Source organism: Neophocaena asiaeorientalis, unplaced genomic scaffold, assembly GCF_003031525.2.
Source record: "Neophocaena asiaeorientalis asiaeorientalis breed wild unplaced genomic scaffold, Neophocaena_asiaeorientalis_V1.1 scaffold134, whole genome shotgun sequence".
Classification (NCBI taxonomy): domain Eukaryota; kingdom Metazoa; phylum Chordata; class Mammalia; order Artiodactyla; family Phocoenidae; genus Neophocaena; species Neophocaena asiaeorientalis.
The window spans coordinates 21739138-21758571 of record NW_020185339.1 but is presented as its reverse complement, the minus strand read 5'-3'; positions in this window follow the sequence as shown (position 1 = coordinate 21758571).

The window sequence follows — 19434 nt, the reverse complement described above, 5'->3', positions numbered from 1 at the left end:
TTTTTGTAACATCTTTGTCTGGTTTTGGAATCAGGGTGATGGTGGCCTCGTAGAATAAGTTTGGGAGTGTTCCTCCCTTTGCTCTATTTTGGAAGAGTTTGAGAAGGATAGGTATTAGCTCTTCTATAAACATTTGATAGAATTCGCCTGTGAATCCATCTGGTTCTGGCCTCTTTTTGTTGGAAGATTTTTAATCACAGCTTCAATTTCATTTCTTGTGATTGGTCTGTTTATATTTTCTATTTCTTCCTGCTTCAGTTTCAGAAGGTTGTGCTTTTCTAAAAATTTGTCTATTTCTTCCAGGTTGTTCATTTTATTGGCATATAGTTGCTTGTAGTAATTACTCATGATCTTTTGTAATCTCTCATGATCGTTGGTATTTCTTCAGTGTCAGCTGTTACTTCTCCTTTTTTATTTCTAATTCTGTTGATTTGAGTCTTCTCCCTTTTTTTCTTGATGAGTCTCGCTAATGGTTTATCAATTTTGTTTATCTTCTCAAAGAACCAGCTTTTAGTTTTATTGACCTTTGCTATCATTTCATTTCTTTTTCATTTATTTCTGATCTGATCTTTATGATTCCCTTCCTTCTGCTAACTTTGGGGTTTTGTCCTTCGTTCTCTAATTGCTTTAGTTGTAAGGTTAGGTTGTTTATTTGAGATGTTTCTTGTTTCTTGTGGTAGGAGTGTATTGCTATAAACTTCCCTCTTGGAACTGCTTTTGCTGCATCCCATAGGTTTGGGGCCTTGGTGTTTTTATTGTCATTTCTTTTTTATTTCTAATTCTGTTGATTTGAGTCTTCTCCCTTTTTTTCTTGATGAGTCTCGCTAATGGTTTATCAATTTTGTTTATCTTCTCAAAGAACCAGCTTTTAGTTTTATTGACCTTTGCTATCATTTCATTTCTTTTTCATTTATTTCTGATCTGATCTTTATGATTTCCTTCCTTCTGCTAACTTTGGGGTTTTGTCCTTCTTTCTCTAATTGCTTTAGTTGTAAGGTTAGGTTGTTTATTTGAGATGTTTCTTGTTTCTTGTGGTAGGATTGTATTGCTATAAACTTCCCTCTTGGAACTGCTTTTGCTGCATCCCATAGGTTTGGGGCCTTGGTGTTTTTATTGTCATTTGTTTCTAGGTATTTTTTGATTTCCTCTTTGATCTCTTCAGTGATCTGTTGGTTATTTAGTAGCATATTGTTTAGCCTCCATGTGTTTGTATTTTTTACAGTTTTTTTTTCCTGTAATTGACATCTAGTCTTGTAGTGTTGTGGTTGGAAAAGATACTTGCTAAAATTTCAATTTTCTTAAATTTACCAAGGCCTGATTTGTGACCCAAGATATGACCTGTCCTGGAGAATGTTCCATGAACACTTGAGAAGAAAGTGTATTCTGTTGTTTTTGAATGGAATGTCCTATAAATATCAATTAAGTCCATCTTGTTTAATGTATCATTTAAAGCTTGTGTTTCCTTACTTATTTTCAATTTGGTTGACCTGTCCATTGGTGAAAGTGGGGTGTTAATGTCCCCTACTATGATTGTGTTACTGTTGATTTCCCTTTTTATGGCTATTAGTATTTGCCTTATGTATGAGGTGTTCCTATGTTGGATGCATAAATGTTTCCAACTGTTATATTTCCTTCTTGGATTGATCCCTTGATCATTATGTAGTGTCCTTCTTTGTCTCTTGTAATGGTTTTTATTTTAAAGCCTATTTTGTCGGATATGAGAATTGCTACTCCAGCTTTCTGTTGATTTCCATTTGTGTGGAATATATTTTTCCATCCCCTCACTTTCAGTCTGTATGTGTCCCTAGGTCTGAAGTGGATCTGTTGTAGACAGCATGTATACAGGTCTTGTTTTTGTATCTGTTCAGCCCGTCTGTGTCTTTTGATTGGAACATTAATCCATTTACATTTAAGGTAATTATTGATATGTATGTTCCTATTACCATTTTCTTAATTGTTTTGGGTTTGTTGTTGTAGGTCTTTTCCTTCTCTTGTGTTTCCTGCCTAGAGAATTTCCTTTAGCATTTGTTGTAAAGCTAGTTTGGTGGTGCTGAATTCTCTTAGTTTTTACTTGTCTGTAAAGGTTTTAATTTCTCTGTCGAATCTGAATGATATCCTTGCTGGGTAGAGTAATCTTGGTTGTTGGTTTTTCCCTTTCATCACTTTAAATATGTCCTGCCACTCCCTTCTGGCTTGCAGAATTTCTGCTGAAAGATCAGCTGTTAACCTTATGGGGATTCCCTTGTATGTTATTTGTTGTTTTTCCCTTGCTGCTTTTAATATTTTTTCTTTTTGTTTAATTTTTGATAGTTTGATTGATATATGTCTTGCCATGGTTCTCCTTTGGTTTATCCTGTATGGGACTCTCTGCTCTTCTTGGACTTGATTGACTATTTCCTTTTCCATATTAGGGAAGTTTTCAACTATAATTTCTTCAAATATTTTCTCAGCCCCTTTCTGTTTCTTTTCTTCTTCTGGGACCCCTATAATTCGAACGTTGGTGTGTTTAATGTTGTCCCAGAGGTCTCTGAGACTGTCCTCAATTCTTTTAATTCTTTTTTCTTTATTCTGCTCTGCAGTAGTTATTTCCACTATTTTATCTTCCAGGTTACTTATCCGTTCTTCTGCCCGAGTTATTCTGCTATTGATTCTTCCTAGAGAATATCTAACTTCATTTATTGTGTTGTTCATCATTGTTTGTTTGCTCTTTAATTCTTCTAGGTCCTTGTTAAATGTTTCTTGTATTTTCTCCTTTCTATTTTCAAGATTCTAGATCATCTTTACTATCATTACTCTGAACTCTTTTTCAGGTAGACTGCCTATTGCCTCTTCATTTATTACGTCTGGTGTGTTTTTACCTTGCTCCTTCATTTGTTGCGTATTTCTCTGTCTTCTCATTTTGCTTAACTTACTGTGTTTGGGGTCTCCTTTTCTCAGGCTGCAGGTTCATAGTTTCCATTGTTTTTGGTGTCTGTCCCCAGTGGGTAAGTTTGGTTCAGTGGGTTGTATAGGCTTCCTGGTGGAGGGGACTGGTGCCTGTGTTCTGGTGGATGAGGCTGGATCTTGCCTTTCTGCTGGGCAATACCACAGCCAGTGGTGTGTTTTGGAGTGTCTGTGAACTTAGTATGATTTTAGGCAGCCTTTCTGCTAATGGGTGGTTGTGTTCTTGTCTTGCTAGTTGTTTGGCATGGGATGTCCAACACTGGAGCTTGCTGGTCATTGAGTGGAGCTGGCTCATAGTGTTGAGATTGCCAATTGATATTACATGGGGCCAGGAGGTCTCTGGTGGTCCAATGTCCTGAACTCAGCTCTCCCACCTCAGAGGCTAGGCCTGACACCTGGCTAGAGCTCCAAGACCCCATCAGCCACACAGTTCCTAGTGTTGGTGGGTCTCTTGCAGAGGTGGGCGGTGGCTCTGGCTCACCACAGGGTCAAGGACACTGACAGCAGAAGTTTTGGGAAGTACTCCTTGGCATGAGCCCTCCCGGAGTCCGAGCATGCATTCTTATACATTATTGTTGGATGTGTAAATTAACATCCGGGAAAGGAAGTTGCAAGTCCTGAAGTGTTTATAACCTTTGACTCAATCACTTTGCTTTCAGAAATTTATCCCAAAGACACAATGAAAGTTATGATGTAAGATGTGTGTTTAAAATATTTACTAAGATGTTGTTCATACTAATAAAAATCTTAATGACCCAAATAAGGAATGTTAAATACATTAAGGAGTATATCTATTATTTAATTTTACGAAATCATTAAAATTGTATTTACAATGCAATTTATGGACAAAACACATTTATGGTATAATTATTGAGATATCATCTTTTCATTTAATACTTTACTACAAGCATTATTGTTGACTTCTTATTTTCTCCTCTCTCTATTGCTATATGTTCTGTTTCTTACAATATACTTATATTACATTAATAATAATACAAATAATACAAATAATAAAGTAACAAAAAATAGATGTATTATTTTAATAGCATTAAAATAAAAATATTTTATGTAAACAAAATACATGAACAAAAACAATACATTGGGAAAAACCTGCAGAAAATATAAATTTTTTTCTTTAATAAGTAATGAGTATATATAGATTCATAAGAAGAACATCAAAACTCCCAAAAGATAAATGAATGATCAAAATTATTTATGAAAGGAAAAATACATGTGATTAATCAACTCATAGGGAAACGTTGACTATCAAATTAGCACGAATCACAGAATTTGACAAGAGCAGTATGCAAGGTATAGTATAAAATCATGGAACCCTTTTGGCAAAAAAAAAGAAAACTGAACTATTTTGTAATAGTTAAAATGCACATATCTTTAACCTTGTAACAGTTTTTAGGATCTATCCTGATTATGATTTGAAATTCATGAAAGACTTTATTCCCCTAAATATTCAAACTTTATTGTTAAAAATTTTTAAACCACTGGAAACAAGCTAATGCCTAAACTTGTGAGGATATTTTAAGAGCTTAATGTTCTAAAGAATGTTATAACATTCTTTAAACTTATGTTGAATTTAATATCTTATGAATTTATCATTTTAATGAATCTATTAAAAGTATGTTTATAAAGGTTTTTTAAAAGAATTGGATAATGTTTAAGTTTTAATATTGTGTGACATCCAGGTTGCATAGTTTAATATTCAGAATTATCTAAGCTAGGCAACATTATGCACAGAACAAAGTTGGAATGAACACTAAGGAGTTAAATGTGGTTGTCTCTATTTACTACAATTACACGTGACCTTTTATTTCTTTATACCTCTGTCAGTTTTCAAAAATTTCTAAAACGAGCATGTATTTTCTCATAATTTCAAAAATGAGCATTATTAAAATTCTTTAATTATTATTATTATAATAAGAATAATTCCCTGATTAAGTTACTCTGACCTCTCCCATTCCTAAATTCTCCAATACCAGGATGAGAGACTAGTTTTTGTAGGGTCATGACGTAGGAAACCCTGCATGAATTTTGATCATATGGCCTGGAAGGATTAGGGATATAACAGGAAGCTTAGTTCCTGTGAGGTTTGATATATTATGTTCTTTCAGAGATTTGTGTTCTAGATCAGGGTTGACAAACTTTTTCTGTAAAGGTATGGATGGTAAATATTTTAGGATTTGCAGATCACTGTCACATATTTGTCTTTGTTTGTTTTTTATAACCCCTTAAAATGCGAAAAACCATCCTTAGCTTGTGGACCTAACAAGAACAGGTCACAGACTGGATTAAGCTTGAGGGCCATGGCTTGCTGACCCCTGTTCTAGATCACATATATAGGGAACAACTAGAGATTCTGTGTGATGTTTTTCTTGAGTTCAGACACTGGTACAGCTAATGAGATTCTCTGTCTTCCATATTTTCTGTGGCTCTATAACCATCAGAAGGAGGGACAGAAATTGATAAGTAAAGGTGTCTGATAGTTACTGCTAAAAACAAGTGCTGCAAAACAAATAGCCTAAACTCAGAGGATATCACTTATTCTTAAGAGACTTGTGTTGGTCAGTTGCTGATCTAGGCCTTGCTTAGCTGAGCAGCTCTGTGGACTCATACATCTGAGGATTATCTGAAACCACCAGAACTGGGCTAGTCTCTGCTAGAGTTGTCTGGCTTTCCTCTAAGTATCTCTCACCCTCCTCCTGGGATCAGTCGGCTTCCCTGGGCTTGTTTTTTCCATGGCAATGGCAGAGATACAAGCGAGCAAGCCCAAACATGCAAGCACTGTTCAAGCCTTCGGTCAAACAATTGGTCAACCACAGCAGAAGCTGAAGTAGAACAAGTAGCTGAAGATCCAGGAAGCAGATAAGTTTGAGGGGAGATGTGATGTAAGACATTTTTGATACAATCCACACCTTGACCCATTCAAATCTACTTCTACCCTCCTTTTGTATCTAGTACCCATTCTACAAGGTGGGGCCATACTTTTTTGTCATAACAATATGTCCTCGCTCCATCCTCATTTCAAGATGGTGTGGCCATAATCTCCTGGGAGACTTAAGAAGATTAATAATGAAATAAACTAGAATCCGTACTGCTACGGCTGGTTCTATTTAGGTCAAGTGTCCTTTGGACCATTAATATGGCTGGGGGTCTGGGTACAATGATTAGCAGCCCTCCTATTTGCAATAAGTTTAGGAGAGTGCTGTTTCTGGAAGAGAGGGTTGTTACATAACAATAGGAAAATATGTCCAATAAAATAAAAATAGCTACATACATTGATTATGTATATAGCAGAAGCTGTGTTTAGTGATCTATACACATGATACCATTCCATATTACAATCATATAATGAAGTAGATATTACTATTTTTACTTAACATATGAAGAAACTGAAGTATAAGAGGTAGTTTGAATGTCCCAGTATGTGGCAGAGGATGTGGTGGAATCATAATTCAAATCTGGATGTTTCCATTTTAAAAAACTAAGCTCTTAGCCACAGTGGCTTTACTGCCTCCTGTCCTTGAAGTCAGATGTGTTTTCTCTAAGTTTTACCTCCAGGATTCTCTTAGAAATTATCTTTCTTCATTCTCTGTTTCCTTGTGCTTCTGTTTTCAATGAATAACCTCTCTACCTACTCATCCCCAGTGTCTAGGAATCCACTAGCATTTTAGCTTTTTTTGATAGTTTGACTGATCGTTCAGCAAATATTTGCTCCCCATTGATGTTGGGTTTGGCTGGCTGACAGACTTTGGCTGATAGAATGTTAGTGGACCTGATAGTGTCTACAACCTGGAGCAGAGCAGCCCAGTGAGTCCATCCTACATTGGAAGAATCACAGTTGACCTGAAGACTTGTGAGAATAAATGCTATTATGTGTCACTGAGTTTTGAAGAGGTTTGTTATGCAGCCCACACCTTCGGCTACTTAGGTAGATTAAGGACTTCTAACAAACAAGAGCTGTCTGATATATATTATATTATCACAAGATAAAGAATGTGTGGAAGTTCTCTAATGGTAGCTAGGATGGTGTTGTCTCAATAGTGTTTTCTTTTCCTTTATTGGGCAGTAAAAATCTGTCATTGTTGTAGGAAATTGAAAAATGGTAGATAACCATTATTAGAGAGTAATTTGTTGATGACACTGTCTTTTCAGCAATTCTATCTCATAACGAGCTTCAATTCACAGTTAGCAATTCTTGTATTTCCATGCACCTCATTAATTGAGTGCCTCCTATTTTCCAGATATTATGTACCTATAGTCTCATTTAAAGCTAAGGCTACTACATCTTATAAATAAAGAAATTAAGTTTAGAGAAGGAAGTAATAATTGGAGGTCAAAGTGGTATCTTATGGTATCATAGACAAGTTGGGGCCAAAGATGGATCTAGAATTGTGGGTGGGATTTGGAAAGGAGCAGAACAGGGCATCCTAATTTGGGTAAAAACTACTAGAATAAGGATTGTGGAATGGTGGGGATAGAAGTCAGTTAGGATTCTAGTATACCTGGGTAGAGGATTTGTTTAGGAATTGGTAATAAACATGTTATAAATGTACAGTGGAGAAATATTGTCAAAGACATTAAAAGAATGACAGAGAAGTTTATATGTGATGGAATAGGCAGTAGAGAGCTTGTACAAAATCACATTGAAAATACTGATTTATGAAGATCTGTCTTATGATGACAGTCAGTTAAAATCTTTAGAATTTGAAAAACATGTTTTGACTGCCTACTATATGCCTATTATGTACCAAACACTGCGCTTGGTAGTTATACTTACATAAGTGGAAAATCAGACATTGAGGGGGTTAAAAACTTGAAAAAGATGTTGCCCTTTCTCTCAGTAGAGAAGACAGATATTTTAAAGCCATGATACAAGCTATACTTTAATAAGTGCTATAACAAAGGTAAAAGAATTAAGAGAATATAAATGAGAGCGAGATTAATTGCTATTAAGAGGATCAAGGAAGTTTTATATGAGGTTACAAATGGACTTGCTAATAAATTACTCATAATGGGCAAAAACAGGGCAGGATCAAAACTGATGTCAAAGCTTTTAGTCCAGGAGACTGGAATAATGGTGCTGGCACTGACAGAAATAGAAGTCTGGAAATTATGATAATGTTAATTTTGCATCAATTTCATAATTGATATGGGTTGTGATGAGTCAACTATACTTTTTTGATTCAGTTCTAAATTATTTGTGTGGCATGGTTATAAAACATTATAACATTTGTTTTTAAGAGTTAACCTCATTGAACTCAAGATATTTAACTCAAATAGGTTGATATTTAAATGAGTAAAGACTAAGGAAATGTATCCCCATTTGGTTCTTCTTAGACATAAATGTGTACTGGAAAATGTGAATAAACACTTAGTTTTATTATCTTACAGGCTACCTGTAGTATCCTAACTTTTGGGAAGCTTTAGAGGTGGTGTAGAGATAAAAATTTAACTGTAACCCTAAAAAGTTTGATGATAATCAAGACATATATAGAAACATAGACATATGAAAAGAGGAACTTCATATTGTACTGCAACAGAATTTCAGCAAACATCAGATTTGGTCTAAGGAAAGAAAAATCTAAGCCAAGTCCATGAAGTCTTGGAAAAAATGTACAAAGACATTGCCAGTAACATTACATTCCAATCAGTAACACATGCTTTTCATGAGGTTAAAATTACTATTTTAAATAAGTCAGCAAAGACAGTAAAATTTCTGCAGATTCTTTTACTTTTTAAGTTTCTTACTAATGCTCTAAGTCAAATTCCCCTCCCCTATCTAAGATGCTGTGGCCTGGAGACTCTAACATGCTGTACCTGTAGAGTGGACCAGGCACTTTTATCTCTCAGGACTTCAGTTTCCTTGTCTGAGGATGAGAGCTTAAGACCTGACTTCCTCTCTCCCTCCCTTCTTCCCAACCTCTCTTTCTCCTTCCCTTCCTTCTTCCTTCCATGAACTTTTAGTGAGGACCTCCTTTGTCTCCCTGTTTAGATTCATACGTTTTACCCAGAATACTACAATCTGTAACAAGTCTCTCTACCTCCAGTATTGTCCCTTCAAAGTCATTCTGAAAAAATGGCCTGAGTAACGAATTTAAAATTCCAGTGCAACTATGTCCTTTCTTAGTCTGCTGTCGATAATTCTACCTGATGTGGCTCCCACTGACCTTTTCATGGCTTCTTCAGGCTACTTTCCTGCGTTCTCTTATCTCCTAGTTACTGCAATGTTCTCTGGATATAGGGAGAGCCCTCTCTGACTGTGTCCGAGCAAACTCCTACTCATTCTTCAAACTCTTATCAAATGTCTGTTTCTCTGCAATACCTTCAGGAAGAGTTAATCCTTTTCTTCTCCTTAGTCACCATGCTAGGTAGTTGCCTCTATTGTAGCACTTATTCCATTGTGTCAGACTTAATATTTTTGTATGTGTCTCTTTCAGCCCTGGGCACAGTGCCTTGCTCATAATGGGTAGTCACTGAATATTGTGTTGAGTTGCAAGCCTTTCAGTGATTTTTACTTGAACTACATAAGTGTCCTCAATTTTTAACTTCTTCTTGGTAAATTCAGAAATCACTGAAAATTAAAGAACCAGGAAAATGTGATTTCCATATTTCTTAGTGTAAGAAATTATATCTGAGATATGATTCTTTATCAATTTTAGTGTATTGATGACTAAATAAAGCAGTAAAATGTATGATGACTCTAAGGTATAGAGACACATCCAGGCTTCTTCTTCTATGTGTTGAGAAGCATTAGACAATTGTTCATATTATGGATTTTTGAACTAGTTCTTCACCAACTGCCCATAAAAGCAACACATCCATTTCCTGAGAAACATCTGTTTCCTTGAAAAAATTTTTGCTCACCAGTAACCTGACTTCATGTTATGTCTTCTGATATGTACTTGGAAAGCCTGTGCGACACATTTTCCTATAAATTTGGCTACAGCTTTCATTTGAGCCAACTTGACCACTTTGCCTTATAAAAACACCGTAAATTCCACGATCTAATTGGCACAAGGATTACTTTTCCAGAGATGAAGCCAGATGTAGAGCAATTCCCCAGTTACATTCTCTTAGCTAGAACTTTTCTTGTTTTTCCTCTAATAGCATCTCTTTAAATAATATCAGAAAATTGAGCAGAAAAAAAATATTTTGGGGGGTAGTTGAACTATAATTTAGAGAAATACACAGAAGATGTTATCTTTACTCCTTTACAACCTCTGACTGATTTTTTCAGCACTGATCAAAATTTTACCAAAATTCTACTTTTTAAATGCAGATTAATGCCTATGGCTTACTTGACATGGTTTTAAGTATTAATATCTGAATACAAAACTTTAAGTCTTATACAGTCATTAAAAGAACCATCCTTTGGAAAAAATAACATCACAAACTTTTAGCTTTATTAATACTAAAAAATAAAAAGTTTAAAGGTAAAGGCTGAGGTTAGGAATCTGAAGTTGACCCACGTAATGAAAGACAAGCAAGGTCAGCAATGTCACATGTAACCTGGATGGAATAGGCCTTTCAGCCGGGTGAGGAATTACTTGTTAGTAACTTTTATATGAGCATTTTTAATAAAGTTTAAACAAATTTAAGCCATTCTATAGTAGATGAAGAAGGTAATGGATGGCAAGAAAAGTCCACTGTGGTTGAAACTTATTTTAACAAACTTGGAAGAGAAAAAAAGATGCTAACCAATGGGGTAGGAGGGCATCATGGTCAAATGAAATTATTTTTCTTTATGATTATTTATAAAAAGGTGCTAGAGAGCAACCAAAAGCAGGCAGAATCTGGTGGGAATTCAACCCTTGAAATATGAATGAGCCATGTTCAGATTTGCTTAAGGGTCAGTCTATGATATGGGATGGGTAGAAGTCAAGCAGAAAACCACAGTCTTACTAGCTTGTGGTATCAAAGGAGAGGGTTTAAGGCTTCCAGAGTGCCTGAGGATTGAGGAGGAAAATCTGAAGAGGATAAATACACAGGTGGGGAACCCCCTAATCTTTTTTTTTTAATTAATTAATTTATTTATTTATTTTTGGCTGTGTGGGTCTTCGTTTCTGTGCGAGGGCTTTCTCTAGTTGTGGCGAGCGGGGGCCACTCTTCATCACGGTGCGTGGGCCTCTCACTATCGCGGCCTCTCTTGTTGCGGAGCACAGGCTCCTGACGCGCAGGCTCAGTAGCTGTGGCTCACGGGCCTAGTTGCTCCGTGGCATGCGGGATCTTCCCAGACCAGGGCTCGAACCCGTGTCCCCCGCATTGGCAGGCAGATTCTCAACCACTGCGCCACCAGGGAAGCCCACCCACTAATCTTTATATAATCTTCTGACCACTTGCAAAGGCACTGTGCAGAACAGACTCTGAGGAGCTCATGGAAAGCAATAGCTGCATGGCTGAAAATATTGAAGAGAGATTTTAGCTGCTGCAAAATTAGTTTGGCTAAAAATTATAAAGATAGGTGCCCATACCAAGTGTTTTGGAGGAATTGCAGCTTGTATACCTTTCTGGTGAAAATGCAAAATGGTAAATCACTTTGGTAAAATTGGACGTTTTAAAAAATAATGTTAAACATCCATTTGCTATGTGACTCAGCCATTTCACTCTTAGGCATTTGCCAAAACAAAGTGAAGCATATGTGAACAAGAAGACTTGCAATGTGAATGTTCATGGTAGCTTTATTTGTAATAGCCACAAACTGAAAACAACCCAAATGTCTCACTTGGTGATGAATAAACAAAATGCAGTATATCCATACAATGAAACATTATTCAGCCATGAAAATGAATAAATTATTAATACATTAATAACACAGATGAATCTAAAAATCATTCTGAGAGAAAGATGCAGGCAATAAAGCAGAGTATACGATATTATTGCATTTATACAAAATTATAGAAATTGCAAATGAAGCTGCTGTAACAGAAAGTAAATTAGCAGATGCCTGGTGAGGGGTAGCAGGTTAGGGCAGGAGGGAGGGGCTGCAAAGGGCAGGAGGAAATTTGAAGGTGATGGAGAGATTTGTAATATTAGTATGGCAATAGTTTCATGAACGAGTTCATATGCCAAAGCTTATCGAACTGTACTCTAATTATGTGGACTTTATCATTCTTCAATTATATACCTCAACAACGTTTTGTTTTAATATGTTTATATTCTCTGTTAAAACACATGCTACCTGCTTTACTTAGTGTTTTCTCACAGCAAAATTTAATTTTCCTTGCGGACTGAAAAGTCAGTATTGGTGATTGGTAATCTTGGACCATATCCGATCCTACCTTGAACTTCTGGAGCATAAGGAGGTTGTCCCCCATTTCCATTATTCTGAAGACAAATATATTAATCCATATGAAAAGTGTTTCACCAAATGTATGACTGCCCAGAAGCTGAAAGTGTGGAATGGTGGCACATAAAAATGAATCTAAAAGAGAATTTAATTGGTGTTATTCACTATCTTACTGTTAGTCTCCATATATTCACTACCAACATTAATATGCATATTCAGTGTTGAGCAAAGAGAAAATAGTCAATCTAGCCTAACCCAACTTCCCAGGTTATTAACCGTGGAACCTAGCTATGGACATAGTGAGATTGGATAATCTAGGGGCATGAGACGTTTAAAGGGGGAGAAGAGGCTTCCAACACTATTAGTGTCTTGTTTTTATCCAAGCTCCTTTAATAAATACTCTGCCTTGAGTTCCTTGAGGGAGATTTTGTGCCTTTCCTTTTCAATCAAGGGATTATTGAAAACTTAAATTCTGGCCACATTTTATCCTACAGATGACTATATCTTAAAGTTTATAAACTCTCCATATGTGAAGACTGGTAAGGACTATCAAATAGAAAATATAAAGCAGCAAAACAGATAGAGGATATGAAAATGAATAAAGAAAAACCTCATTCAAAGTAGAGTCAGGAAGCCCTGAAGGGGGACTTCGCATGCACACACCACTCATCACAGTTTACTTTACATACCCCAGCAGGAAGAAGGATCTTCTCCTTGCCCAGCAACAACTCAGCCAATGAGAAGCCACCACAACCCCTAACTCTCAATCTGCTCCAATGATCTTTTGTTCAAAATAGCCCCTCCCAACTTCCTTCTTTCCTCCATAAAAGATCATTCCTCTCCTTTGTTCTCTGGACTTGCCTATGGTTCTCCATAGTTTGCATGTCCTGAATTGGGACTCCTCTGCTATTCCTGAATAAACTCAATTTGGCTGGCTGAACCGCTTACCTTTTTGTTTTAAAGGTTAACAAGGAGCATCGACAAGTTAGTGAGAAGAAAGAGTGAGTGAAAATCAGAAAATGTAAATCTTTTAAAATAAATTCTTATTTCCTCAAAAATAAGAGGTATTAATTCCATATGAGTAGCCCTGATTTTGAGTGTCAATTCTCAGAGCCCAGACTCTAGGATGTAGTTTTCCAAAGAATGATTTGTCAGACAAGTTTTCACAAACTCACCAAAAGGCATTCTTGCTCCAGCCTTACAGATAGCTGTCAGGTCACCTCATCTGTACCTGGTCAATCCCACAATACTCTAAGTACGTATGAAGCTCCCTCCTCATGTATAGCTGAATAAAATGTTCAAATTACTTCATGCACTTAAAGGATGCTTTTCTAGCACTAGAATTTTTTAAAGATCTTCTTTCAACAATGAATCATTTCCCATCTCTTTACTTTTTGTCAACACTAAGGGTGTTAACATGCTTTTTTCCTAGATATAGCCAGCCTTCGCTGTGATATAGTAAATATTGTATTTCAATGATATATAACTTCAAAGTATTAATTTTTACAACACTAATTATGAGAGAGGTATGCATTTCACTCCTTATTTTCCTAGATGAAAAATTTTAGACAGAATATGCTATATGCTTTCCTTAAAGAGGCAATATTAGAGTTCATCGCAAAACTCAAGAACCCTTAAGTGATCAGATCATTAATAACGCTCTGTGTTGATAAAAAAGAAATTGTCTTATAGATGGAACCAGGGACCAGTGCATGAATTTAATGGTGCAAAATTTCTACCAACTTTACAAAAATCATGCATAAGAACTTGATCTAAATTGTCAGTTCAGATAGTTTTCATATTTTATGTAATGGTATTTGCTTAGTTTGCTCAAAGTGTTTTTATATAACTTACATAACTTAATCTTAAAAAATTATCCGTGTAGAGTGAGAAATAATATAATTAATTTTTTATAGTTAAAAATGAAAGCTTAAAATGCCTGGTAAAACCCATAGCCTATCTATTTAGTAGCAAAGCTTCAGGTCCAGTGACTTCTAAACCATCAGATTTTAGTTTTCCAAGCATTTCTTATTTTACTTTGAAGAGAAACTTTGACATATATTGTTAGTATGTAAGGAGAAAGTGCTTGGAAGCAATTATTATTGTAATCTCTACCCATACACTACTTACCTTTAAAGGTTTTGGAATTATTGACAAATTTACTTCTCACAATGTCCCTGCAAAGTAGCTTAAATGAAGGAGCAAGCCTTTTTCTAATATGGAGAGTCAAGTCTAGGGAGGTGATTTGAGACTAAGACTTGGTTTGGGATTAAGTGTGAGGTTTGAAACTGCAGGCTCTGCAGGAGTAACTCTGGATTTTGGGACTGTGCTTCTAGAGGCGGGACTATCAGGTGGTAAACTCCGCTGATAAGAGCCTTCTGCTAACAGCACAAGGTGGTCCATACAATCCCTTTAAGAATTAGTTAGGGACTTCCCTGGTGGTGCAGTGGTTAAGAATCCGTCTGCCAACACAGGGGACAGGGGTTCCATCCCTGGTCCGAGAAGATCCCACCCACATGCCACGGAGCAACTAAGTTCGTGCGCCACAACTACTGAGCCTGCATGCCACAACTACTAAAGCCCGAGTGCCTAGAGCCCATGCTCTGCAACAAGAGAAGCCACAGCAATGAGAAGCCCGCACACTGCAACGAAGAGTACTCCCACTTGCCACAACTAGAGAAAACCTGTGTTGCAAGGAAGACCAAATACAGCCAAAAATAAATAAATAAAATAAATAAATTTTTAAAAAAGAGTTAGTTTAACTTGAGTCTCTAATTTAGTGAAATCCAAACAAAAATTTTTATATAAATATATATTAAAACATATATATCCAATACAAAATGATATCAAAATGAACAAAGTATTTTATTAATCTGGGTAAGGGGCACATTAGACAGAACTAGACATAAGAAGTTAATATGTGTTTAGAAACAAAATTCAGCTGAGTGCATTTTAGAGATCTTATTGGTTTTCTTCAATGATTCACGAATCAGGCAGCATCCAATTTGTGGGTAGGTGGGAACTCTGAAGAGCTATACAAGGCAAGAGATTTTATAAGCAGAAACAAGGAAGTTGAACTAGGCAAAAATTTTTAAAATGGGTTGGTTGTTGCAAGATTACTGTCCTTTTGGGGAATGGTAAAGGAGATTACCTAACCAGGGCTCGTCAGGTGATTCTTGATTAAATGGTTTAAGAATTCCATGTCTGGGAGAGCTGAAGCTGTAATTAAGTCTCGATTTCGTGACGTGGGGCTTAGCATAAGCAACTCTATTTTGGGTCTTTGTCTTGTTTAACATATGTCATTATATCAAATTCTTTTCTTTTCTTTTTTTTCCATTGGAGTGTTTTCTACATTTCTAGGGTTTCAGCAGTATGGAGGAGAAATTTACGTATATATGTAGTTTTTCTATTACATTTAAAAAAATGACGTCAGTTAGTTTAGATGTCTTGTATTTAGTCGCGAAATGGCTAGGTGCAGAGGGTAACTGGCTTAGTTTGGCCTAATTTGATATTACAGATATAACCTTTGGATTTTCTTAGATTTAGTAAAATTAAGAAAATTTAAAAGGAAAGAACAGGCACAGAAATAGCAGTACACTTTAAATTTTTATTGTAAGCAATTATATTTTAATGTAAACTAAAATGGTATTTCCAATTATTTTAGGAGAAAGTCCTGCCATTGCCATGTTTTAAAGATCAACTTGTTATTAGACAATTTAAATCGTTTCTTAAGAGACAGTGGAAGATAGGAAGGAGTTTGAGGAAAGAAAGCTAGAAGAATTGATATCACTCATAGAGCAGTTGTCAAGGATTAAAGGAACGTCTGTCCATTGGAGGCTGTGCCAAAAATACCAACGTGTATGCAGGATACCTGTAAAAAAAGAATGCTTTTCTCTGGAACTGTAATTTTCACTTGTAAGGATAAACTTCCTAACTTAGCATTTAAACTGACTAGATTAAAATGTTGTCCCCCCCAAAGTGTGTGTGTATATGGTGTGCATATGTGCGTCCCTCAGGATCATTCTAAGACTGAACTGCTTGGTAGGAATGGGATTTTTCTCCCTGCTCTCACATTTTAAAACAGCTCACACAAGTCAGACAAGGACTGCAGACTCCTTGGTTTATAATAATTCTCTCTTTGTGCTGGTGGTGTTAGAGGCGGCAAGACACCCCGGGAAAGCAATAGGCACTTTCTCATCTGCTTTATCATTCTGCCTAGACTAGAAGAGAGAGAGAGAGAAGAAGGGAGAAGGAGAGAGAAGAGAGAGAGAAATGAGAACTTTCCATTTAACTTTTAGCACCTGAGAAAACACCCACTGAATTGAAATTATTTTCATCCCTCTGGCAAACCTGCACTTGGCCTTTGTTTTGGTTCTCTTTAGACAGAGCTTTATTCATCTGTGATAGCTGGCCTCCTCAGCCGAGGCAATGTAGAATGAGGCCACTATTTATAATTCAAGGTATGTGTAAAACACAAATGGAGGAGATTGCTCTGAAGGAAGAGACATTTAGTAAAGGAGACAAGACAGAGATGGCTTTCTTGAATAAAATGACATTTTTAGTTATTTTTCTATGTCTTGAACTACTTCCCCTGAGGCACTTTTTGGCTCACCAGTGGAGGAACTGAAGCAATCCTAAACATCCCCAGGGGTCTCTATTGATTTTCCAGATGTGGCTTTTCAAGTAGTTTGTTGCTCATAGGAAGGGGGGATCACCTTAATTATTCAATAACTCCTGAAGTTTCCCCCAAACTATGTGTCAAGTAAGTAATTTTTTTCCCTTTAGCTATATGCAGCCTTCATTTGACTATAAATTCTATCAAAGACTGATTGTTCAACTTCAGATTTAATTTTAAGATTTAAATGCCTGGCTCCTTAACTCACTCTATTGCATTCTTTGTCTCATTATTTACTCCATGGACTGACCAGTGATCCTGAAAGAATATGCATTAGTCCCCTTCATTTTCAGATGCCCTCATATTTATGCCTATGTGGATCCATACCCTAATTACTTGGACTACAGACCTGTCATGACATATAAACTCTAGGCATGTAAATATGGTAGTTTCGCCCTAAAGTCAGATTTGTACCTTCAGTGTACCACAGAATTTATAGTCCAAATAGATTCCTTTCTCAAATGTTTGTTTTAAAATAAGAAACTGTAGTCTCTTGAGTTCTAGAGTTTCTGTAAGAATAACAGAAGGAACACTCAGCTAATGTTTTGTATCCATATGCTTCATTAAAGTGACCAGATGTCCTACATTTGTCAAGGGGGATGGGGAATTGGTTTTTTTTTTTTTTTTTGGTCTTTCCTGATTATTTGCTTCTAAAAGTCTATCATGGATACATTTTGTGCCTTCACTGGCCCTCCTTGCAATTCTTCTTCATGTCCTGCTCTAAAAACCTCATAATTGATAACCTACTGCTTTTTGTACTTGGGACTTCAGGGGAAAAAAACCCAAAAGCTTGCTGTTCCTCTGTGGTTCTATAGTTTATTGTGTAAAAAATTTATATCAGGATCCTCATCTTGCCTATGTAGTCCTATGAAATAAATTTATAGTCTAAAGCAAGCAAGATCCTTTTTTTTTTAAGGGCTGAGCTCTTCCACACATTTTAAATCTTCTCGTAAGTACTGAATTTAAATAATAAAATGTGATCTTTTACATAGTAAATAGTGTCAGGAAAAATTGTCCAAGATTTGGAAATGGAGGAAGGAGGTTACTGGACATCCTTCGGATGGAAAGCCAAGTGTTGCCTATCAGATTCTTTAGTGATTATTCACTTCTTAGGAGATGTGCACCTGAGTAACTTTGTATTGATTAGGTCAGGTGTTTGAAAACATGATAGTCTCAGAATCCCATTATATTCTTAAAAATTGACCTCCAGGGACTTCCCTGGTGGCGCAGTGGTTAAGAATCCGCCTGCCAATGCAGGGAACACGGGTTCAAGCCCTGGTCCGGGGAGATTCCACATGCTGCAAAGCAAGTAAGTCCATGCGCCACAACTACTGAGCCTGCTCTCTAGAGCCCACAAGCCACAACTACTGAGTCCGAGCACCACAACTACTGAAGCCTGCACGCCTAGAGCCCGTGCTCCGCAACGAGAAGCCACTGCAATAAGAATCCTCACACTGCAGCAAAGAGTAGCCCCTGCTCGCCACAACTAGAGAAAGCCCGTGCGCAGCAACAAAATCCCAACACAGACAAAAATAAATTAAAAAAAACATTGACCACCAAATTTTTGTTTACATGGATTTTATCTATTGATATTTACTGTATTGTAACTTAAAGCTAAGGAATTAAAATACACATTTCTTTATTTTAAATAACAATAACGAATCCATCACCTGTTACCATAGAACCGGCTTATTTTTATGACAAATAATTATATTTTCCAAAATACAATATTTAGGGGAAGAGCAATATTGTTTTACAATTTTTGCAAGTGTCTTTAATGTCTGGCTTGATAGAAGACAGCTGTATTCTCATGTCTGCTTCTGCTTTCAATTGGCTGCAGTGTGGTTTTGGTTGAAATATATATATATTAAAAAAATAGTCCCACACAGGTATGTAGTTAGGAAAAGGAGGAGACTTCTAAGAACCCTTTCATATAATTGTGATGTTCTTTGATATTACACCAACAGTTGACAAGTGGTAGTTTCTTAAAGGTTAGTTGCAATGTGGTATCTGATACCATACTAATGAACTTTTCAAACTGTTCCTTTTAAATTCATTGTCCTATCTTGCACTTTAAATGGATCATTTATCCATGTCTGATTATATAACATCGTGCATTAGTCACTTAGAAAGTATTGGTATGTGGATATATGCAGATTTTCTAAATGCTAACACATTTGACATCCAATATTAAAAAAAATTAAATTTGTTCATATTACCCCCAATCTCATCAGCCATTCTTGCAAACCGGATGGTCTAAAGGAAGCACACATTCATGGTGGTTTGGAGAATAGAATGCCATTAGACCCCAGGGAGCCCTCTAAAATATATTTTCTTAAAGGGATCATTACACAAGTATGTAAAAAGTATGTAAAACTATAAGCACAAAGGTGTTTGTCACAGCATTGTTTATAATAGAGAAAGATTGGAAATAACCTTAGATTATCCTTAATAGATAACCTGTTAATAAAGTGTGGGAATACAAAAAATCAGATTATTTTACTCATTAAACTAC